Here is a 22023-nt window from a genome sequence, read left to right on the forward strand (position 1 = left end):
CCATGTCGAGAGGTGTATACCTAAATCGGGAGGGATGCCAGGGATGAGACTCCCTGGGTTTATAGCCTAGATGCCTAAGAACGCAGGGTAGATTTTCCTTAGATTCCTTTGGCGATACAACTTGCTAGAGTAAATGAAAGTCATTAGTACCTAGGAGGCAGGGATCAGAGGAAGTAGATTCAGAGGTAAGGAGAATTTTGGGACTAAACTTTCAAGAAAGTTGTGATTGGGAGCCAGGAGGTATAGGTCAGAAGGAAAGGTAGGGGCTCATGCATGGGTGAAGTTGAATAGAGACTTCTGGCTGCACCATGATCTCCACCGGCTAATGCTGGGAGCTCGATGCTGACAGCTTTCTGCCTCTAGTGGGTCCTTGGCTTCCCCAGGAAAATTGAAAGTGGAAGCTGGCTCCAGGCAGACCAACGTCCCCAACCCAGAAGGGCTGGGGGTTGTTAGCAAGCCCTTTCCCAGATAGCCTCACACCTGAGTCTTAAGTCCAGCCGCCATGCTAATTGTTTTTAACCAGCCAACAGGTGCCCAGTATTTCCCTACAATTCAAGGAAGGATAGGACAGAATAGCAAGTGAAAGTGGTCCAATATTACTCACTGCTTTGGAGGTCCCTTCGTGGTCGCTAAAATGTTAAGGGGGGGGGGCGTCCTTGCTCCCAGAGCTCCCAAGGTGGTGGCAAGCCTCCTGTACTCTGACCTGGGGTTCCTGGCCTCATGGATTCTGTGCGGTGAGTGTGTAGCTCTATTAGGAGCCGTGGGTCACAGAAGAGAACCATAGAACCCAGTGGCTAGTGTTCAGCTTCATTAGGAGGAACTTGGGCACTTAGCACTACAGGAACAATGGCAAGCCTCTAGCCCGATCAGGAGCAGCAATGGGCGCCTCACTGGATCAGGAGCACAGCAGACACCCGGCCGGATCTGGAGGGATGGAAGTCAGAGGCAGGTCTGAGGCAGTGGCAAACAGCAGTGGTGGACGGTGAGCCAAAGCTCGACTCCAGCCATAATAAACACGGACCAGAAGAGAATGCAGTTGCAAGATTTAATAGAGTGAAAACAGAGCTCCCATACAAAGGGAGGGGACCCAAAGAGGATAGCCATTGCTGGCTCCAATGCCTGGGTTTATATCCCGATCATTGTCCCTCTCGCTGTGCTCTCAGGCCATAGACGATTGGCTATTTCTTTACCTCCTGTTTTTGCCTAATTAGCATTTTAGTGAGCTCTCTGATTGGTCGGGTGTGAGGTAAGTTGCAAGCCCCCTGTTTAAAGGTGGATGCAGTCACCTTCCCAGCTAGGCTTAGGGATTCGTAGTCAGCCTATGAATTCCAGCTAGTCCTATCTCTCAAAAGGATGACTTCAAGCGGGGAGTTTGAGACCAGCCTGGGCAACATAGTGTGGCATCATCTCTGCCAAAAAAAGAAAAAAAAAATCCATGTTGAGACATTTTTGTGTAAAAAAAGAAAAAATTAAAAAATTACCTGGGCATGGTGGTGTGCACCTGTAATCCTAGTTACTTGGGAGGTTGAGCCAGGAGGATTGCTTGAGCTCCAGGAGTTTGATGATGCAGTGAGCTATCATTGTGCCACTGTGTTCCAGCCTGGGCAATAGAAAGAGACTCTGTCCAAAAAAAAAAAAAAAAAAAAAAAAAAAAAAGCTGAACACAGTTGCTCATGCCTGTGATCCCAGCACTTTTGGAGGCCAAGGCAGGTGGATCACCTGAGGTCAGGAGTTCAAGACCAGCCTGACTAGCATGGTAAAACCCCGTCTCTACTAAAAATACAAAATTAGCCAGCATGGTGGCACATGTCTGTAATCCCAGCTACTTAGGAGGCCGAGGCAGGAGAATCGCTTGAACCTAGGAGGCAAAAGTTGCAGTGAGCTGAGATTGGGCCATTGCACTCCAGCCTGGGCAAAAAGAGCAAAACTCTGTCTCAAAAGAAAAAAAAGGTCTACTTTTTTTTACTTTTACAATGACAATAACAGAGGCTTTTCTCTCCAGAATCTCTAAGTGAAATTGAGAATTCTCATGACCCTCAGAAGAGATATTTAAATAACAAACACATAGACCAGTGGCGGTGGCTCACACCTGTAATCCTAGCATTTTGGGAGGCTACGGCGGGCGGATTGCTTGAGGTCAGGAGTTCAAAACCAGCCTGGCCAACATGGTGAAACCCCGTTTCTACTAAAAATACAAAAAATAGCCAGGCATGGTGGCATGTGTGCCTGTAGTCCTAGCTACTCTGGAGGCAGAGGCAGGATAATTACTTGAACCCGGGAGTTGGAGGTTGCCACAGAGATCTGAAATCAAGCCACTACACTCCAGCCTGGGCAACAGAGCCCACCTAATAATTTGTGTCTTTTTTTTTTTTTTTTTTTTTTGAGACATATTTTCACTCTTGTCGCCCAGGCTGGATTGCAAGGGCGCGATCATGGCTCACTGCAACCTCCACCTCCTGGGTTCAAGCGATTCTCCCACCACAGCCTCCCAGGTAGCTGGGATTACAGGTGTCAGGCCTCTGAGCCCAAGCTAAGCCATCATATCCCCTATGACCTGCACGTATACATCCAGATGCCCGGAAGTAACTGAAGAATGACAAAAGAAGTGAAAATGGCCGGTTCCTGCCTTAACTGATGATGTTACCTTGTGAAATTCCTTCTCCCAGCCCATGCTGACTCAAAAGCTCCCCCACTGAGCACCTTGTGACCCCCACCCCTGCCAGCCAGAGAACGACCCCCTTTAACTGCAATTTTCCACAACATACCCAAATCTTATAAAACGGCCCCAACCCTATCTCCCTTCGCTGACTCTCTTTTTGGACTCAGCCTGCCTGCACCCAGGTAAAATAAACAGCCTTGTTGCTCACACAAAGCCTGTTTGGTGGTCTTTCCACACGGACGCGAGTGAAAACAGGCGTCCGCCATCATGCCCTGCTAATTTTTGTATTTTTGTAGAGAGAGGGTTTCACCATGTTGGCCAAGCTGATCTTGAACCCCTGTTCTCAGGTGATCCGCCCCCTCAGTCTCCCAAAGTGCTGGGATTACAGGCATGAGCCACGGGCGCCTGAAGAGTTCTCTTTTCTTTGCAAAGGGCAAGGCAAACTGGAATGGATTCACCCGAGAGCGGTGGGCACGCCCTGGAAAGCATCATGGTTAGCCCCGTGTGACACAGGTTAGTTTTACTGTGTGTGTTCCCCATGTGTGGTTGCCCACGTGTTGCTACCGTGGTAATCCTGCTCAGTAGGAGAGGAACCACAGGTTCAGACACTTGGTGTATGTGCCTGGCTGAGGAGCCAGTGGGGTAAAGCTAAGTCTGTGGGGTTATGACTGAACGACTCTAAGTCAGAATCCTGCCCAGGAGGAAGGACATGGCAGCACCACAGAGCCTTTGGTGGCCTCCCATAGCCAGTCCTCCGCTGTCCCCGTGCCAGGAACTGGGGTCTGGTGCAGAGAGGCCCTTGTCCTGGGAAACGGGCTGCTGCCAGAAAGGTGGTCACCCCCGGACCCATCACATAACGTGAGGAACCTGATGCTAAACTACTCATAGACGCCCTGCTTCTGGGTCAGGGTTTTCTATGGAGCAGAGCAGCTTCCTGGCTGCATCTATTGAAAGTCAGACTTCCACACAAGGGTCTCTCCGCACATGTGTAATTCAGCCCTTCCTCCTTCCTGTTGCCCCCGGAGACCTTGTTCCCGGTCCTGCTCATGCCCCCCCCCCCCCGGCCCGGAGCCCGGGAGCAAGCAGCGGGCGTCTCTCGCGAGAGCCCATCAGCGCCTGCTGTGCATTCGGGAGGCGCCCTCCTCCACCCGCGGGCTTTCCAAGGTGCCGCGCTGGGGGTGAGGTAGGGGTGGCGCCCCTGCTCGGCGTTCCGCATCTCTGACTCCGCCGCCTCCTCACACCCTGCTGGGAACTCCTCTAGGGTATGGGATAGGATTCATCCAGCCTGGTGAGAATGGGTGGGTGTCAAAGGGTGCGACCCTGCAGTTCCTGTCCGAGTAGCCTTCATGCATGCCCGGTGGTGGCCGTCGGGGTCACGGCCCCTCTCCCCGCCCCAGGCTCGCGGGGATGGGATCTGAGCCACCCACTGCCCTTGTGCCTTTCCTCCTCTCCCGGCTGCCCGGGTCAACCAGCGGACAGTGGGGGAACAGCAGGCAGGTCGGCAGAGTTAGATGGCCACAAAGGTGGGCCGGCTCGGTGTGATAACGTTCCAACCGGGTCTGATCGCTTCTGTCTGCGAGCGCCGGGTCCACCAGATGTCAGCGGCGAGCTTTGGCCTTGACCGTCTACTTGGGATTTCTAACGTAGAACAGGTAGCTCTGATCCGCGGCACTACCACCTGCATCCACGAGGCGGCGCTCGTTCACTACGTTGTTTCTTCCTCTCCAACTGTTTCCACAGTGATTTCAGTTGCTCTTCATTTTTTCTTTTTTCTTTTACTTTTCTTACTCTTTCTACACACTGAAGTTGCTGTGGTTTTACATTTACTATTTTTTTTAGACAGTTTGGAGTGTGAGAATGCAATCTCGGCTCACCGCAGCTTCTGTCTTCTTGGGTTCCCTCAGGTGATCTTGCCATCTCAGCCTTCCAAGTGGCTGAAAATGCAGGAATCGCTTGGTTCTGAGATACAGAAGCTGCAGTGAGCCATGATTACGCCATTGCTCTCCAGTCTGAGTGAGAGAGAAAGACCCTGTTTCAGAAAGTAAGAGAGACAGGTTAAAGAAATAACTCCTGGCCGGATGTGGTGGCTCAGGCCTGTAATCCCAGCACTTTGGGAAGGCAAGGCGGGCGGATCACGAGGTCAGGAGTTCGAGACCATCCTGGCCAACCTGGTGAAACACTCTCTCTACTAAAATAAGCTGAGTGTGGTGGCACGTGCCTGTAATCCCAGCCACTGGGTAGGCTGAGACACAAGAATCGCTTGAACCCAGGAGGCGGAGGTTTCTGTGAGCCAAGATTGGTCAACTGCACTCCAGCCTGGGCAGCACAGCAAGACTCTGTCTAAAAAAAAAAAAAAAAAGAAAGAACTTCTTGAAATTACTACAATTAATTGTGAGCTAAATTACCTTTTATATTTTTGATGTCTCACTCCCACTAATTTGTTTATTATTATTGCTATTGTTTGTTATTATTTCTTTGTACTACTGTTTGTTATTATTTTTGTTGTTTTTATTATTTATCTAGTTATTTAGAGATGGAGTCTTGCTCTACCACCCAGACTGCAGTGCAGTTGCATGCCCTTGGCTCAAATTCCCAGGTTCAAATTCGAGACCAACCTGGGCAATATGGCATAACATCATGTCTACTAAAATCTGTTATGGGTATCCCCAGGGCCGTTGGATACGGCAGGTGCAAGTTCGGAGGCTGAGGCAGGCAGTTCACTATAGAGCTCAAGAGTTTGAGACCAGCCTGGGCAACAGGCTGCAGTGCATTTGCCTGACCAAGGCCCACCGCAGCCTACTTCTCCTGAACCCAAGCAATGCTCCCACCTCAGGCAACAAAGGAGCTGAAACTGTAGGTACCTGCCATCATGGTCGGCTTTTTAATTTTTTTTAAAGTAGAGACATGGTCTCATTGTGTTCCCTGGGCTGGTCTCAAACTGCCAGGCTCAAGCGATTCTTCCACCTCAACCTCCCAAAGTGTTGGGATTACAGGCGTGAGCCATGATGTGATGTTCTGCCCTCTTTTTTATTTCCTTCATTTTTCTTTTTTTCTTTCTCTTTCTTTCTTTCCTTTTCTTTTTCTTTTCTTTTTTCTTCCCTCTCTTTTTCTTCTTCCCCTCTTTCTCTCATTTCTCATTCCCTTTTTTTTTCTGTTTCTCTCTTTCTATTTTTTTCATCTTTCTTCCCTTCACATCTCTGTCTCTTTTTCTTTACATTTATATTTGCTGATCTTTTTTACTCTCTCTCTTTTCTCAGTTTGTTTCCTCCCATCCCTCCGTCTGTCTATCTCTGTGTGGATTCTGGAAGTCTCCTCATTCTGTATCCCCCTGTGTATCACAAGCCTCTGAGACTTTTGCTTGGTTGGTTTTCCTCCGTGTTGCATAAAATGCATTCACTGTTACTTTATTTCAGTACTCTGTGGACTGTCGAGAACTGGAAAAAAATTAAAAAACAGACCATGAATTTGATTGGTTTCACAAGAGACATGGGAGACCATGTATGATGAGTACTTTGCCCAATGCCCTGTTTATTCTCCCAACTGGGCTCATAAAGGTATGGACACATTTGGTGGGTTGAAAGATCTCTGTGTAGTCGTGAAGCTTGAATTATACTTGATGAGAGCGGTGATGATAGATGGGCGGCACAGAAACCTGCCCTTCTTTGGTGCCAATTGAGCACGATAACAACAGATTTAAAATGGCCTATGTCTCAACCTGATGGTCCTGTTTTTCTGCTCTGTTCTTTATGAATGAGTGGAGCCTTCTCGTGCTCCACCATTTCCTTGCATTTTTGTTTTTACTTATATTCATTCACTGTATTTATTTATTTATTTATTTATTTGAGACGGAGTCTCGCTCTGTCACCCAGGCTGTAGTGCAGTGGTGCCATCTTGGCTCACTGCAAGCTCCGCTTCCCAGGTTCAAGCCATTCACCTGCCTCAGCCTCCGGAGTAGCTAGGACTACAAGCACCTGCCACCATGCCTGGCTAATTTTTTGTATTTTTAGTAGAGATGGTGTTTCACCATGTTAGCCAGGATGGTCTCGATCTCCTGACCTCAAGATCCACCCGCCTCGGCCTCCCAAAGTGCTGGGATTACAGGTGTGAGCCACCGCGCCCGGTCGAGGTTTATTTATTAATTTATTTCAAATGGAGTATTGTTCTGTCGCTCAGGCTGTGGCGTGGTCTCGGCTGGCTAAAATGTCTGCCTCCCTGGTTCCAGTGATTCTCCTGCCTCAGCCTCCCCAGTAGCTGGAATTACAGGCGTGTGCCACCCTAGTCAGCAACTTTTTTTTTTTTTTTTTTAGTATAGATGGTTTCACCATGTTGACCAGGCTGATCTCAAACTCCTGATTTCTTGATCTGCCAGCTTTGGTCTCCAAAAGTCCTGGGATGAGAGTCGTGAGTCACTGCGCTGGGCCACCATCATTGGTTTTGACTGCAGATTCTAGATTCAAGACACACCTCATTCTGTGCCACAGAATGACTTCTTTATCCTGCCGACTCAGGAAAGCTGGGCCCCTTGTGATTCATTTTAAACCTAGAGTCAGCTCATGTTTGGAAAATAGATCCACTCCCACTCCCACTTTCAGCAGAGGGATGTGGCATGTTGGATGAGGGACTCTTCCTTATGATTTGGTCAGACAGTGGGGCCTAGGGCTGGAGCTCAGTGCGGACCAATGGCTCCCTCTACCTTGGGTTCCATTGTCCCCACCCTGGAACACAGGCCTTGGCAGATCCTGGCCCTTCCTGGGCCTTAAGGTGCTGTCAGAAACTCCAACCCGAGCATGGATGCCCCAATGACTGTGGCTCTGCCTCTCCGGAAACATTTGAAATCTATCCTCTACGGGTGGCCACCTAAAACCACAGGAGCGCAGGACACTCAGCCACCATCCAACTCACTGCTTTCGGTAAGGAATGCTGAAACTCTCTTGCTGACCCTGTCTTGACTCTAGTTCTTCAAGAGCCTGTGGTCAGGGCGTAGTGAGACCAGATGTATTAAGTCAGGCCGGGTACAGTGGCTCACGCCTGCAACCCCAACACTTTGGGAGGCCGAGGCAGTAGGATCACTTGAGCTGGGGAGCTGGAGACCAGCCTTGGACAATGTGGCCAAAACCCGAGGTACTTGCCTGTTGTACCAGCTACTCAGGAGGCTGACGTGGGAGAATCACCTAACCCTAGGATGGTTGAGGCTGCATTGAGCCATGATGGCGTCACTGCACTCCAGCCTGGGCGACAGAGTGAGACCCTGTCACAAACAGACAGACAGACAGACAGACAACAGATATGTCCTGTTCAGGGCAGAAGGAAAATTAACAAAATATAGTATTTAAGGTTTTTTAATTTTAAATTTCTTACTATTTATTTATTAATTTTGAGTCCAGATTATGAAACCAGCCAATTTTTGTATGTTTGTAGAAAGGAGGCTTCACCATGTTGCCAAGGCTGGTCTTGATGGCCTGGGATCAAGGGATTCATTCGCTCTCATGCTCCCAAAGTTCGGGGATGACAGGTGTGAGCCCCTGCTCCTGACAGCACTGGTTTTTTTCTTCTTTCTTTTCTTTTTTTAATCTCTTGTCTTTCCAGGAGCTTCATGGCAGAGTGTTTGGCTGACTTGTTTAAATTCGTTCTAAATAGTAATTGGGGATGTCAGCTTCTGGCCTTATGGACTGAGCTGAGGAGTGCCCTGGTCTGTCTATCACGGGACTGTATATGTAAGAAGCAAAAAAGTCCTAACGTTTAAAATAAATAATTTTGTTCTACAGAAATACATGGATGCACCCAAAACACAGAAACGATTCTTTTAAAAGTTGTGTTAGTCCTGGTGGGTGTGCCAGTGATTCTTTTAGGTTTGGACCTTGACTGAGAGAATTTCCAGTCGGTCTCCGGACGGAAGTTCCAGATGATCCGATGGGTGAGGACTTAGGCTGCGTCTTCCAGGGGCCCTGGACAATTAGTTGTGGGGACCACCCGGGAGGGCGCAGCGACCCACTGTGCTGTGGGGGCCTCCCTTTTGCGCCTTTCCCTCCTTCTCCTGCTGATCCCAATTCATTCTGGGCTAACACTCTCATTGGCGAACGTTGGGTATCACCTAGCGGCCACTGTTACTCTGAAAACCCAGGCCTCAAAGAGGAATGACGCCCATGGAGCCTGCGCAGAGCCCAGGCAATTGTGTCTTCTCAACTGCGCCCACCCCCGCCCACGCCTCCAAGTTCCTCCCTCCCTTGTTGTCTAGGGAATCTCCACCCTGTCGACTGGGTCTGATTGTTCTTTCATCAGTTAAAAAATAAATAAATATGCCGGGCGTGGTGGCTTACATATGTAATCCCAGCACTTTGGGAGGCAGAGGTGGGTGGATCACGAGGTCAGGAGTTCAAGTCCAGCCTGGCCAGTATGGTGAAACCCCATCTCTACTAGAAATACAAAAAATTAACTGGACATGGTGATGCACGCCTGTAATCCCAGCTACTTGGGAGGCTGAGGTAGGAGACCTGCTTGAACCCGGAGGTGAAGGTTGCAGTGAGCTGAGATGGTGCCACTGCACTCCTGCCTGAGTGACAGAGTGAGACTCCGTCAAAAAACAAACAAACAAACAAAAAAGGCCAAGGGCTGTGGCTCATGCCTATAATCCTAGCACTGAGGGAGGCCGATGCGGGCAAATCACCTGAGGTCGGGAGTTCGAGATCAGCCTGACCAACATGTTGAAACCCTGTCTCTACTAAAAACACAAAGTTAGCAGGTGTGGTGGCACTTGCCTGTAATCCCAGCTACTTGAGAGGCCAAGGAAAGAGAATCAGCTGAACCCGGGAGGCAGAGGTTTCCGTGAGCCAAGATTGCCATCCCAAAGTGCTGAGATTACAGGCGTGTGCCACTGCGCCCGGCTATCTGTAATTTCTATGTGGACTTTCTTTTTTTTTAAATTTAATTTAATTTAATTTTTGTTTCTTTTGAGACAGAGTCTTGCTGTGTCACACAGGCTGGAGCACAGTGGCGCATTTGTGGCTCGTGGCAACCTCCATCTCCCAGGTTCAAGCGGTTTCCCTGCCTCAGCCTCCCGAGTAGCTGGGCCTATAGGCATGCACCACCACACTCAACTAATTTTTATATTTTTAGTAGAGACAGGGTTTTGCTGTGGTCTCCAGGCTGGTATAATTTCTTAACTCAGCTCATTTCTTGACTGGGGACCATGGACATTTGGGCCGCTTGCTCATTTAACTTACTTGTGCTTCAGGATCTGTTTGGACCCGATCAGGTTCATAGCACTTCCGTGTCACACTAGAGTGCTGCTGTGCACACCCACTTATGCCCAGTGTGTGATGAGCAGCTCAGCTCACATGGTAACTTCGTGGCCCCATGGTTGGGTGTTAGGTTTCTACTAACAGCCACAGGCTAGCTGAGAGAGCCCTGTCACTGGCTCCTAAGAATGATGGTTATCTGCAGATAATGGCAGAGCCTTATTCCGAAATCCTCAGGGCCTCCACTGTGATTCGGAATAGCCTATGTCTCAAACAGATGGTCTTGTTTTTCTGCTCTGGTCTTTAGAAACAAGTGGAGCCTTCCCGTGCTCTGCCACCTCCTTGCATTTTTTTTTTTTTTTTACATTAATGTATTCATTCATTCATTTTGTTTGTTTGTTTGTTTTTAGACAGAGTCTCACTCTTTCGCGGAGGCTGGAGTGCAGTGGTAGGATCGTAGATCACTGTGACCTTGAACTGCTGGCCTTAAGGCGATCCTCCTCTGCCTCAGCCACCCGTGTAGCTGGGCCTACAGGCGCGGGCACGAGCCACAACACAGCACAACGCTCGGCTAATTATCTTCCTTCTTTTTTTATGGTTTTCTTATTTCTTTTCTGAGACAAGTTCTCCCTCTGTCACCCGGGCTGCAGTGTAATTGTTCCCGGATGAAACTGAGGGTTGGGCTGCTTATTCTCGAGGTCTGATAAGGAGATGCAGATGAATTGAAAAAGGAGGGAGTTTTTATTTCTGTGATCACTTACAGGGAGAAGGCCTGGAAATATCGCCAGACCGACTCAAAATTACAAAGGTTTACAGAGCTTATATACCTTCTAAGCTATCTATCTCAGCGTAAGAGTGCATTCATCTAAAGACGGAAGAAATTGACTTTTTTATTTTTTGAGACAGAGTTTCCCTCTGTTGCCCAGGCTGGAGTGCAGTGGTGAGATCTCAGCTCACTGCAGTCTCTACCTCCCGAGCTCAAGTGATTCTCGTGCCTCAGCCTCCCGAGGAGCTGGGATTACAGGCGCCCATCACGACGCCCCTGCTTATTTTTGGATTTTTCTTACAGACGGGGTTTAGTCATGTTGACCAGGCTGGTTTGGAACTCCTGACCTCAGGTGATCCGCCCACCTCGGCCTCCCAACGCACTGCGGTGACGGTGACGGGCGTAGGCCGCCACAGCCAGCCTTGTTTTGCCGCTGGAGGTGAGCTCTCCCGCTGTCACAGCACACACCGGTCTGCAACGGGGGCTGTGGCGCCCTCGTGCGTGCGTAGGCGCGTGCGTTTCTCCACGTTTTCCCGAGTCCTGGCGCTTCTTTCCCCGCAGGGGCTCTGATTGATTAGTTGTGAGGAGCTCCTGGGAGGGCGCCGCGCTGACACTTCCATCCGTTGTCGTCGGGCGTCATCTAGCGGTCACCGTTTTTGAAGTCTAGGCGGCCCACGCCGGGTAAGGAACGAGTGTGGCTTCTCTCCGCTCCCCCGCCCCCACCCCCACCCTCAGAGGCTCGCCCTACCTCTCTCCATCCGTCCCCCACTCCCTGGTTGCCCAGAAAACCTCTGGAGATCCTGGCTGGGCCAGATTGTTGATCCTTTTGATCAGTTGGTTCCTTTTCTTTCTTCGTGTGTTTGACCCGCGTGGACTTCTACAGATGGCGCCCCACACTAGGCCTTTTCCTTAGTGGGGAATTTTCTGATTCTCCCCAGATGTTGTGAAAGCAGGTAGATGTCAAGTGTGTGTGACTAAATGGCACTTCCTAGCAATAACCCGAAGAGTATGGAGAAAGAAACATGCACTGCGCATCTTTCAAGGCAGCAATGGCAGCACTATGAATTTAGGTGTCATTTCTGGAGTCAGCTTGTTTCCTGAGTTGCCCTCCGTGTCCCCTCACCCATCCCAGGCTTGAAAACATTCCAGAGTAAACTACTGTACCGCTGTCCCTTCCCCCTCCTCTTTCTGTCCCCCCGCCCCACCCCACCTCGGTTTCTCTCCTTCCACTCGAACAGCTTCCGTCTTTCACTCTCCCTCACTCCCTAGGGAAATGCAACCACCCTGGCTTGGCTGCCATAGTCACTTTTTATCCTTACGTTATGTTTAATATTTTTCTTTCCCCGGCTGCATATTGGTAAAGTTGAAAGTGCCTCATAACCCTGCCCTGGGCCTTACTATTCTTTAGAGATTTCTGTTTGTTTGTTTTCTTTTTCTTGTTTTTTTTTTTTTTTTTTTTTTTTCATCTTTCTTTCCTTCATTTCTGTCTTCCGAATTTCATTCTCCAGTTCTTTCTTTCTTTCTTTCTCTTTTTCTTTTCTTTTTCTTTCTTCCTCTTTCTTCCTTCTTTTTCTTTATTTTCTTTCTTTCTCTCTTCCTCCTTCTTTTTTATTTTTCTTTCTTTTCTGTTTATTTTTTTGAGATGGAGTCTTGCTGTCACCCAGGCTGAAGTGCAGTGGCGCAATCTCGACTCATGGCAACCTTCGCCTCCTGGGTTCAAGAGATCCCTCTGCCTCACTCCTCCCCCCCCCCCCCCCCCCCCCCCCCAGCTATGACTACAGGCGCGCCACCACGCCCGGGTATTTGCTGTATTTTTAGTAGAGACGGGGCTTCACCTCATTGGCCAGGCTGGTCTCTAACACGTGACTGGGTGATCCGTCCGCCTCGGCCTCCCACATTGCTGGGATTACAGATGAGAGCCACCAAACTCGGCCATTATTATTTTATTTTATTTATTTATTTATTTGAGACGGAGTCTTGCCCTGTCACCCAGGCTGGAGTGCAGTGGTGCTCTCTCGGCTCACTGCAACCTCTGCCTCCTGGGTTCACGCTGTTCTCCTGCCTCAGCCTCCTGAGTAACTGGGACAACAGGTGCCTGCCACCACACTAGGCTTTTTTTTATTTTTTATTTTTTATTTTTTTAATTTTTCAGGAGAGATAGGGTTTCACCGTGTTAGCCAGGATGGTCTGGATCTCCTCACCTCGTGATCCGCCCCCCTGGTGGGGGGGTTAGGGTTATCCAGTCAGTGGCGCCAGCGTGGGAACCCTCCAATCAGGCGGGCCTTGGAGAGGAGGGGCGGGCATGGCTTCCAGCCTTTGGCCGGAACTTTGTCTCTTGCTCGCGCCGGAACTTGGGATCTATCTCATCTCCACTCTTCCACCTTCTCCACCTCGGGAGCTCCGGGCGACTCCTCACAGCCTCTGTTGCCCTGTGATCTGCTGTCCTTGAGGACGCATAGCTAAGATGCCAGGACCTCCTGGAAGCTGGGAAATGGTGAGTATGCGGGGTTCGGCGTCCCGAGAGGGGAGAGCAGGCTGTGAAACCGGCAGGATCGGCCTCCCCAAGGTCAGCTTCGAGTCTCGGGCGCAGCTTGTCCCTCAGTCCCCTGTGGCTGCAGGATGGTGGCTGGGCCAGCAGCGGGGACCTCCGCGTCCCGCCCGTGCCATCAGGGCCCGTCCCTGCGCGGAGTCCTGCTACCCGCCCAAAGCCCTGAGTGTTCCCCAGATCGTCCGGGGCGCCAGGTGGGTCATCAGGGCAGAAACCCGAAACGGTGTGTGCCTGGGAGGAGCTGCGGCCCGTGGGGTCCCCAGTCTGTCTTGTGAAAAATTAAAGGGAGTCCATGTTAAAACGTTAACCAGTTTATTTGAGCAAACAGTGACTGGTGAAATGGAAAGCACCCACCCCACGCGAGGGGCATGAAGGAAATGTTTTTATAAGGTGCATGGGAAAGCAACCCAAGCTAAAAAATTGGTTAGAGTGGGCCGGGCGCCGTGGCTCACGCCTGTAATCCCAGCACTTCAGGAGGCAGAGGCAGGTGGATCACCTGAGGTCGGGAGTTGGAGACCAGCCTGACCAACATGGTGAAACCCTGTCTCTACTAAAAGTATGAAATCAGCCGGGTGTGGTGGTCATGCCTGTAATCCCAGCTACTGGAGAGGCTGAGGCAGGAGAATCGCTTGAATGCGGAAAGTGGAGGTTGCGGTGAGCCGAGATCACGCCATTGCACTCCAGCCTGGGCAACAAGAGCCAAACTCTATCTCAAAAAAAAAAAAAAAAAGGCTAAAATACATGAACTAAATGGTTGTCAACAGCTCCTGCAGCTGTATTACTGTTAACAGTTTTACTATTAGTACTTAGGACTTTAATTATATATAATCTATATGTAGAAATAAGCTTATTTTTTTTTTCCAATTTGAGTGTTTCTTTTCTTGTATTTCTCAATTATTCTGTCCTGATTTGTATTACAATTTTGATCGGAAGTGATGAACGCAACTATCATTGTCTTGTTCCTGATCTTAGGGAGGAAGTTTTTAGTCTTTCACTATTGCATGTAATGGTAGTTTTGAGTTTTTTATATGTACTTTTTGTTAATGTTGAGGAAGTTTTAGTCTCTATCTAGTTTACTAAGTGCTGTTATCATAAAGGTGTTTTGGATTATGTCAAATTTTTCTCTATCAATTGAAATGATCATGTTGTTTTCTAAAATTCCTTCTACTGAGTTGGTATATTGCATTGACTAACTGCAATTGTTAGAGTGAGAAACATTGGAGTTACAGCTTTTAATGTTTAAAACAATACATCAGTGAAGCCATCTGGTTCTGGACTTTTCTTGTTAGTATGTTTTCGATAACTTATGCAGTCTTTTGCTAGTTATAGGTTGTATTAGAGAAATAGAAGCAATAGAGTAAATATCTACATCTACGTCTGTATCTGTGTGTGTATTCATGTACGTATATATATGTGTGTTAATATATGGGACAGAGCCCTTTAGAGTTGCTATGGCAGTGTCTGTGCAGGGACCCTTTCTCAGCCATCTCTGGGCTGATTTGGAGAACCCTCTGTTCTTCCACTCACCTCATTTCAATGCTGGCCTTTGTTGGCAGCAGCAAGCTTTTGCCCCTCGCCAGATGAAACAGTGTTACCCCATTAACATCCTTTTGCCAATCTCCTGTGTGGATCTCTGCACAGACAGTAACTGGCAGCCAGATTTGGAAGCCTCAGAGCTATGGCTGGCCATCACTGCTGCTCCTTATACCCCATGCAACTTTCTGCTCCCCAGATGAGGCATAGGATTATGTCTACACAGACCTTCAGCCTTGGAAGGCACCAGATAACAGTCCCAGGACTCAGAACAATCATTGGGGTAGATGAGTACCACAGCAGCACTTGCCTCTCTACTTTGCCAGCCATAACCTGGTGTGTAAACATAATGAGCCACCAATATTCTAACATCCTAACAATGTGCTCCTGCTGAGAATGGGCCAGCCTTATATGACATTCCCCTACACACACAGTTTGGCATTAAATATTTATCCTTTTGCATTTGGATTATTTTACATAGTAAAATGTCTTCAAGATTCATCCATATTGTAGCATGTATCAGCATTGCTTTTTTTTTTTTTTTTTTTTTTTTTTTTGAGATGGAGCCTCTCTTTGTCACCCAGGCTGGAGTGCACAGCAATGCAATCATGACTCACTGCTGCCTCAAACTCCCCAGGCTCAAGTGATCCTTCTGAAGCAGATGGACCTCCCCTGTGGCTGGAACCACAGGCACTCACCATCAAGGCCAGCACATTTTTGTACATTTGTAGAGACAGCATTTTGCTATGTTGCTCAGGCTGGGCTCAAAGTCCCAGTCTCAAGAAATCCTCTCATCTTTGCCTCCCAAGTTCTGAGATTATAAGCATGAGCCATCATGCCCATCAGCACTGGCTTCATTTTTAGGCTAAATAATATTCCTTTTTATGTCCATACCACATTTTCTTTATCTATTTATCTCTTAGAAGATATCTGGATTTGTTTTTACATTTTGTACTGTAAATGATGCTACTATAAAAATTGGTGTGAAAGTATCAGTGCATAAGTGAATAAAATTTTAAAACCTACAGTTCTTAGATTGAATAACAGAGGCCAGACATGGTGGCTCCCACCCGTAATCCAAAACTTTGGGAGGCCGAGGCAGACAAATCACTTAAGCTCAGGAGTTTGAGACCAGCCTGGGCAACATGGCGAAACCCCGTCTCTACTAAAAATTTAAAAATTAGCTAGATGTGGTCTCCATCCTTGTAGTCCCAGCTATTGGGAAACTGAGGGACGAGAATCGCTTACGCCCCAGAGGCAGAGGTTGCAGCTTAAGTCCTTGCATTTAATTATTTTGGGTACACTTGTAGTTGAAACATATGGAAGTGTTCCACCTGTTGCTGAAACATGTGGTAATTCTATGTAGAACTTTCTGATGAACTGCCAAATTATTTGTCATAGTCGATAAACCATTTTATATTCTCAACAGCCATGCACCAGGGTTCCACTTCCCCCACATCCTAGCCAGTACTTGTTCTTTTTCATTTTTTGTTATTTTGGTTTTTATATAGCTGCCCTAATAGATTTAACTGGGTATCTCATTGTGGTTTTGATGTGCATGTCCCTCATGACTGGTGATGCTGAGCATTTTTCTGTAAACTTATTGACCCAATATAGATTAAAGTCCTCTTCCTTTTTATAAATGCTGTTGTTGTTTTGTTCTGTTGTTGAGCCTTAGAAGTTCTTTATACATTCTGCCTATTATATTATACCTTATATACCTAGTCAGATACATGATTTGCAAATCTTTTCTCCCATTTGCTGGTTGTCATTTCACTCTGTCATTCATGCTTTTCTTAACAAATTTTAGTAGAGGTGCTTTTTTTTAAAATCAAAAAACACAGCTGAGTGTTTTTCATATCAAAAAAACAAAAGTTTCATATTTTAATCAAGTCCAGTTTATCTGTTTTTTATTTTGTGGCCTATGCTTTTGGTGTAACCATCAAGAAACCATCACCAAATTTAATGTTACAAGATTTTTGCATATCCTTTTTCCTAAGAGTTTTTAAAGTTTAACTTTTTAAAACTTTTATATTAGGTTTGGGGTTACATGTGAAGGTTTGTTACAAGGTAAACATATGTCGCAGGGGTTCACTGTACAGATGATTTTATCACCCAGATATTAAGCCCAGTACCCAATAGCTATCTTTTTTCTTCCCTCCCTCTTCCCACCCTCTAATTTCAAATGGACCTGAATGTCTGTTGTTTTCCTCTTTGAGTTCCTAAGTTCTTATTTAGTTCCTACTTACAACTGAGAACATGTGGTATTTGGTTTTCTGTTCCTGTGTTAGTTTGCTAAGGATAATAGCCTCCAGCTACATCCATGTTGCCAAAAAAGACATAATCTCTTTATTTTATGACTGCATAGTATTCCATAATGTATATGTGGCACATTTTATCTAATCTGTTACTGATCGTATTTAGGTTGATTCCATGTCTGCTATTGTGAATAGGGCTGCAATGAACATTTGAATGTATGTGTCTTTATGGGAGAATAATTTCTATGTCTCTGGGAATATACACAGTAATGGGATTGCAAGCAGACCTATTGAATGGTAGTTCTGCTGTTAGCTCTTTGAGGAATTGCCAAACTGCTTTCCATAATGGTTGAACTACACTCCCACCAACAGTGTATAAGTTCCCATTTCTCTACAACCTCACCAGCATTTATTGTTTGACTCTTTAACTATAGCCATTCTGACTAGTGTGAGATGGCATCTCATCGTGGTTTCTTTCTTGTTTTTTTTCTTTTTTGAGATGGAGTCTCACTCTGTCGCCAGGCTGGAGTGCAGTGGCACGATCTCAGCTCACTGCAGCCTCCTCTGCCTCCAGGGTTCAAGCAATTCTCATGTCTCAACCTCCTGAGTAGCTGGGACTACAGGCACGTGCCACGACACCCAGCTGATTATTTTGTATTTTAATAGAGATGGGATTTCACCATGTTGCCCAGGCCGGTCTTGAATTCCTGAGCTCAGGCAATCTACCCGTCTCGGCCTCCCAAAGTGCTGGGATTACAGGCATGAGCCACTGCACCCTGCCTTGGATTTTACATAGAATTTAAAGAGCTAATGATCCCCTTGAAGTTCTTTCATCACCTTCCCAGACATACAGGAAGCCTAGTTAAGAACGTCTGGGTTAGGGGTTCTGTGCCGTCTCTGAATCAGGGTGTAAGAAATGGACAGGACCTCAGAGTTCAATGAATATAATCCTCATCAAGTCAGATTTTACAGATTCAGTCAATGAGGCCCAGAGAGTTTTCATGGCTGACTCATAGCATAGCTGGTGGAGACCTATATCTAGGTTTTCTGAATCCCAGTTGTCACACAGTGTTGTGTTAATATACTGTGTTTAAAAGAAATGTAAAGAAGGAGAGACTGGCTGGGGGCAAAAAAAGCAATAGTTATTCCTAGGATGTATGGGTGGACTATTAGTCGGCTTCGTTTTTTGTGATTAGTTTAGATTAGTTTTCTAGCTTCAACCCAAAGAGACCAAGCCTGAAGCTCCCTTGTAGCTCCTTACTTTGGATCTGTGACTAAATCCTGATGGATTATCTGAGCAAGATCTGTGGAAAGGCAGACAGTGGGGCCTGGAGACATCATGAATTCTAAATGGCTGATGTCATTACAAAAACCATAAGCAAGAAAGAATCTACTGTTTCCAGGAAGTGGGGGGAAAGTTTTCTAAGGAGAAAGTATGAGTCTTGAAGACGGAGGGTAAGGGTTATGTAGCAAAGAAGAGGTTGTTGGGTGGTCCCTGTAGGCTGGGGGTGAGAGAGGGGTGCACAGCAGGCTGGGGTATGAGCGAGGCAAGCTCAGAGATCATTTTTGTTTTTGCTTTTTGACCAATGAAATGTTTAATTTTTTTAGTTTTAAAATTTTTAAATTTTATTTTTTTGATCAGTGCAATGAGGGATGGTTTTGGGGATGTCTGGGAGCCATCTAAGAGGTTTATTAAGCTGGAGATTATCAAAGTAAGATTTTCATTTTAGATAGTTGCTTTTACATGGAAGATAGATCTAAGATATTTTATTCAGTTAAGTGTTAGAGTGCAGTTGTCCAGATTATGAATCATTCATTCATTGATCCAACTTTACAAAGCTCATAATATAAGCCAGGCACTGATCTAGACAAGAAAAGATGGTCTAAAGTAGCACAGTGACAATGGAGATGGAGTTATATAACCAACAATACATACTGAGGAGACAGATTTGAGAAATACTTAGGAGTTAAAAATCAGTAGGACCTGATGACTAATGAGGGCAATGTGGAGTGGAGTTAAAATAATAAGGATATTGACAGATGCTTGAGGCAAATATGTCCAATATTTTAGAATTATACAATAAATTTAAAGGAATTTTCTATCAGGAGTCCCAGAAAGATTAAAACCCAAATGCTAATACATGAAGATCTAAACAGCCTTCATTTGCAACACCTTTGAATGAGGAGACTACTTTGGACTTTGTTATTTTATTTCTCCAAGGCAGAGATACAGACCTGCCCAAGGGAGGTAATTATATCATCTACCAAATTGTAAGTTTAACTGAGAGAGGTTGAAATAAAAAGTACAAAAGTCTTCCTGGGCCTCTCTCTCAACAGCCTCATGGTAAGCCATCCCTACCAGAATTCTAATTTTATCAAAATCGGGTTGCTCTCATGTAATTTTAGAATAAGCTTTTAAAAACTGAGAGCAGCAAGAACATCAAGTGAACACAGATGGGCTGAGGGGAAGAGTGAATTGGGTAAAGTTTATAAGAATAAAAAAGAAGAGGAGATTTTACTAATGCTACTTTCAAAGGCAAAAGAGCTAGTCAAAGCACTTCTTTTTTCTTTCTTAATTCCTTATCTACTACTACAAATAAAGAGCAAAATGAAAATAAACAAAATCAGGTATGTGCTGTAAATGCCTTTAAAGACACCTCCTTCATAGTTCACTGTGTTGTATACATCATAATGTCTTGCTGGGCAGGCTGCCCAGCTCACCTTCTAATCTCACAGTTCTGTGAAATGAAAAGCAAAATGTAATATTTACAATCCTGGGACTGAATCCCTGGCAAAATAGAAGGATTTGATTTTCTCATCTGCTCACAACTAGCTGGCTTAGTACCTAAGCAGGGTACCAGGGATCTGTTTCTATTTGTTGCCACAGGGCAGGGAACTAGAATCAGGCCCTGAATCTAAAGTCCTGACATGTCTCAGACAAACAAAAACTGACAGAATTCATCACCACTAGACCAGCTTTATAAGAAATGCCCAAGGGAGTCCCACCTCTGGAAGTGAAATGATAATTACTATCAAGAAAACACAAAACAGTATAAAACTCACTGGTAGAGCACACACAATGGGAGAAAGAGAAAAGAATCAAACTTTATCACTACAGAAAGACCACCAAATTATAAGGATGAACAATAAGAGGGGAAGAAAGAAACAAAGGATATATTAAAAAAACAGAAAATAGTTAACAATATGACAGAAGTCCTCACCTATCAATAATAGTCTTGAATGTAAACTGTTTAATTTTCCCCCCTTTAAATATATAGACTGGCTGAATGGATTAAAAAACATGGCCCAACTGTAGGTTGCCTACAAGAAATTCACTTCATCTGTAAAGACACACATAGACTGGAAAGGTGGGAAAAGATATTACATGCAAACAGAAACTAAAAGCAAACAGGGTAGCTGTACTCGTATCAGATAAAACAAACTTTAAGTCAAAAGTAATTTTAAAAAGACGAAGGCTGTTATATAATGAAAAAGGGATCAATTCAGCAAGAGGACGTAACAGTTCTAAATATATATGCACCCAACAGTAGAGCACCAAGATATATAATATAAACCAAATATTATTAGATCTAAAGGGAGACATAGATGCTAATACAATAGCTGGAGAATTCAACACCCCATTCTCAGCACTGAACAGATTGTCTAGATAGAAAACCAACAACAAAACACTAGATTTATACTACACTTTAGGCTGGACGCAGTTGCTTACACCTGTAGTCCCAGCACCTTGGAAGGCCGAGGCAGGCAGGTCCCTTGAATCCAAGAGTTTGAGACCAACCTGACCAACATGGTAAAACCCCCTCTCTACTAAAAATACAAAAATTAGCCCAGCGTGGTGGTACAATTGTTTTTGTAATTGTCTGTTGTTTTTCAATAACTAGTTCTCCGAAGCAGCGCTGAATGAATGCCTCAAGGGGCTCACACAACTTGTTCCGGGTCTTAGTGACCGTTGTCTGTGTCCATGTTCAATTGAGTTCAAATTTATATTTAATTTTTCCTCTACAATGTCCCACATTATCTTTATTCAACCTGTCATTGATGGGCATTTAGGTTGATTCCATGTCTTTACTATTGTGAATAGTGCTGCAATAAATATTTACATGCTTGTGTCTTTATGTAGAACAATTTATATACCTCTGGGTATATACCCAGTAATGAGATTGATGGGTCAAGTGATGGTTCTGCTTTTAGCTCTTTCGAGGAATTACCATACTGCTTTCCACAATGGTAGGGCCAGTGTACACTCCAACATTGTATATGTTGTCTTTCTGCACAACCTTGCCAGCATCTGTTATTTTTTGACTTTTTAATAGTAGCCATTCTGACTGGTGTGAGATGGTGTCTCACTTTGCCTTTGATTTGCATTTCTCTAATGATCAGTGATATTGAGCTTTGTATTCTATGGTTGTTGGTCAAATGTATGTATTCTTTTGAAAAGTGTTCATGTCTTTTGCCCACTTTTTAAATTTTTTTTTATTTCCATAGGTTTTGGGGCAACAGGTGGTATTTGGTTACATTAGTAAGTTCTTTATTGGTGATTTGTAAAATTTTGGTACATCCATCACTTCATCAGTATACACTGAATCCAATTTGTAGCCTTTTATCCATCACCCCCTTTACCCCTTTCCCCGTGAGTGTCCAAAGTCCATTGTTATTCTTATGCCTTTGCATCCTTATAGCTTAGCCCCCTCTTATAAGTGAGAATATATGATGTTTGGTTTTCCATTCCTGAGTTACTTCACTTAAATTAATAGTCTTCAGTCCTATCCAGGTTGCTGCAATTGCCATTAATTCATTTCTTTTTATGGCTGAGTAGTACTCCATCCTACATATATACCACAGTTTCTTTATCCACTCATTGGTTGATGGGCATTTGGATTGGTTCTACATTTTTGCAATTGCAAATTGTGCTGCTATAAATACATGTGTAAAAGTATCTTTTTTGAATAATAACTTCTTTTTTTCCTCTGGGTACATAGCCAGTAGTGGGATTGCAGGATCAA

The 22023-nt window shown here is 45.7% G+C and overlaps 1 long non-coding RNA gene across 1 annotated transcript in view; it reads left to right on the forward strand.

Annotated features, from left to right (window-relative positions):
* Nucleotides 1-12925: 12925 nt before the first annotated feature.
* LOC139362096 (uncharacterized) overlaps nt 12926-22023 on the forward strand; it is a 38840-nt gene continuing 29742 nt past the window's right edge. Inside the window, exon 1 of the long non-coding RNA XR_011620439.1 lies at nt 12926-13154. This is a non-coding gene — a long non-coding RNA (uncharacterized lncRNA). The remainder of the gene's footprint in view (nt 13155-22023) is intronic.

Source organism: Macaca nemestrina, chromosome 2 (assembly GCF_043159975.1).
Source record: "Macaca nemestrina isolate mMacNem1 chromosome 2, mMacNem.hap1, whole genome shotgun sequence".
Lineage (NCBI taxonomy): Eukaryota > Metazoa > Chordata > Mammalia > Primates > Cercopithecidae > Macaca > Macaca nemestrina.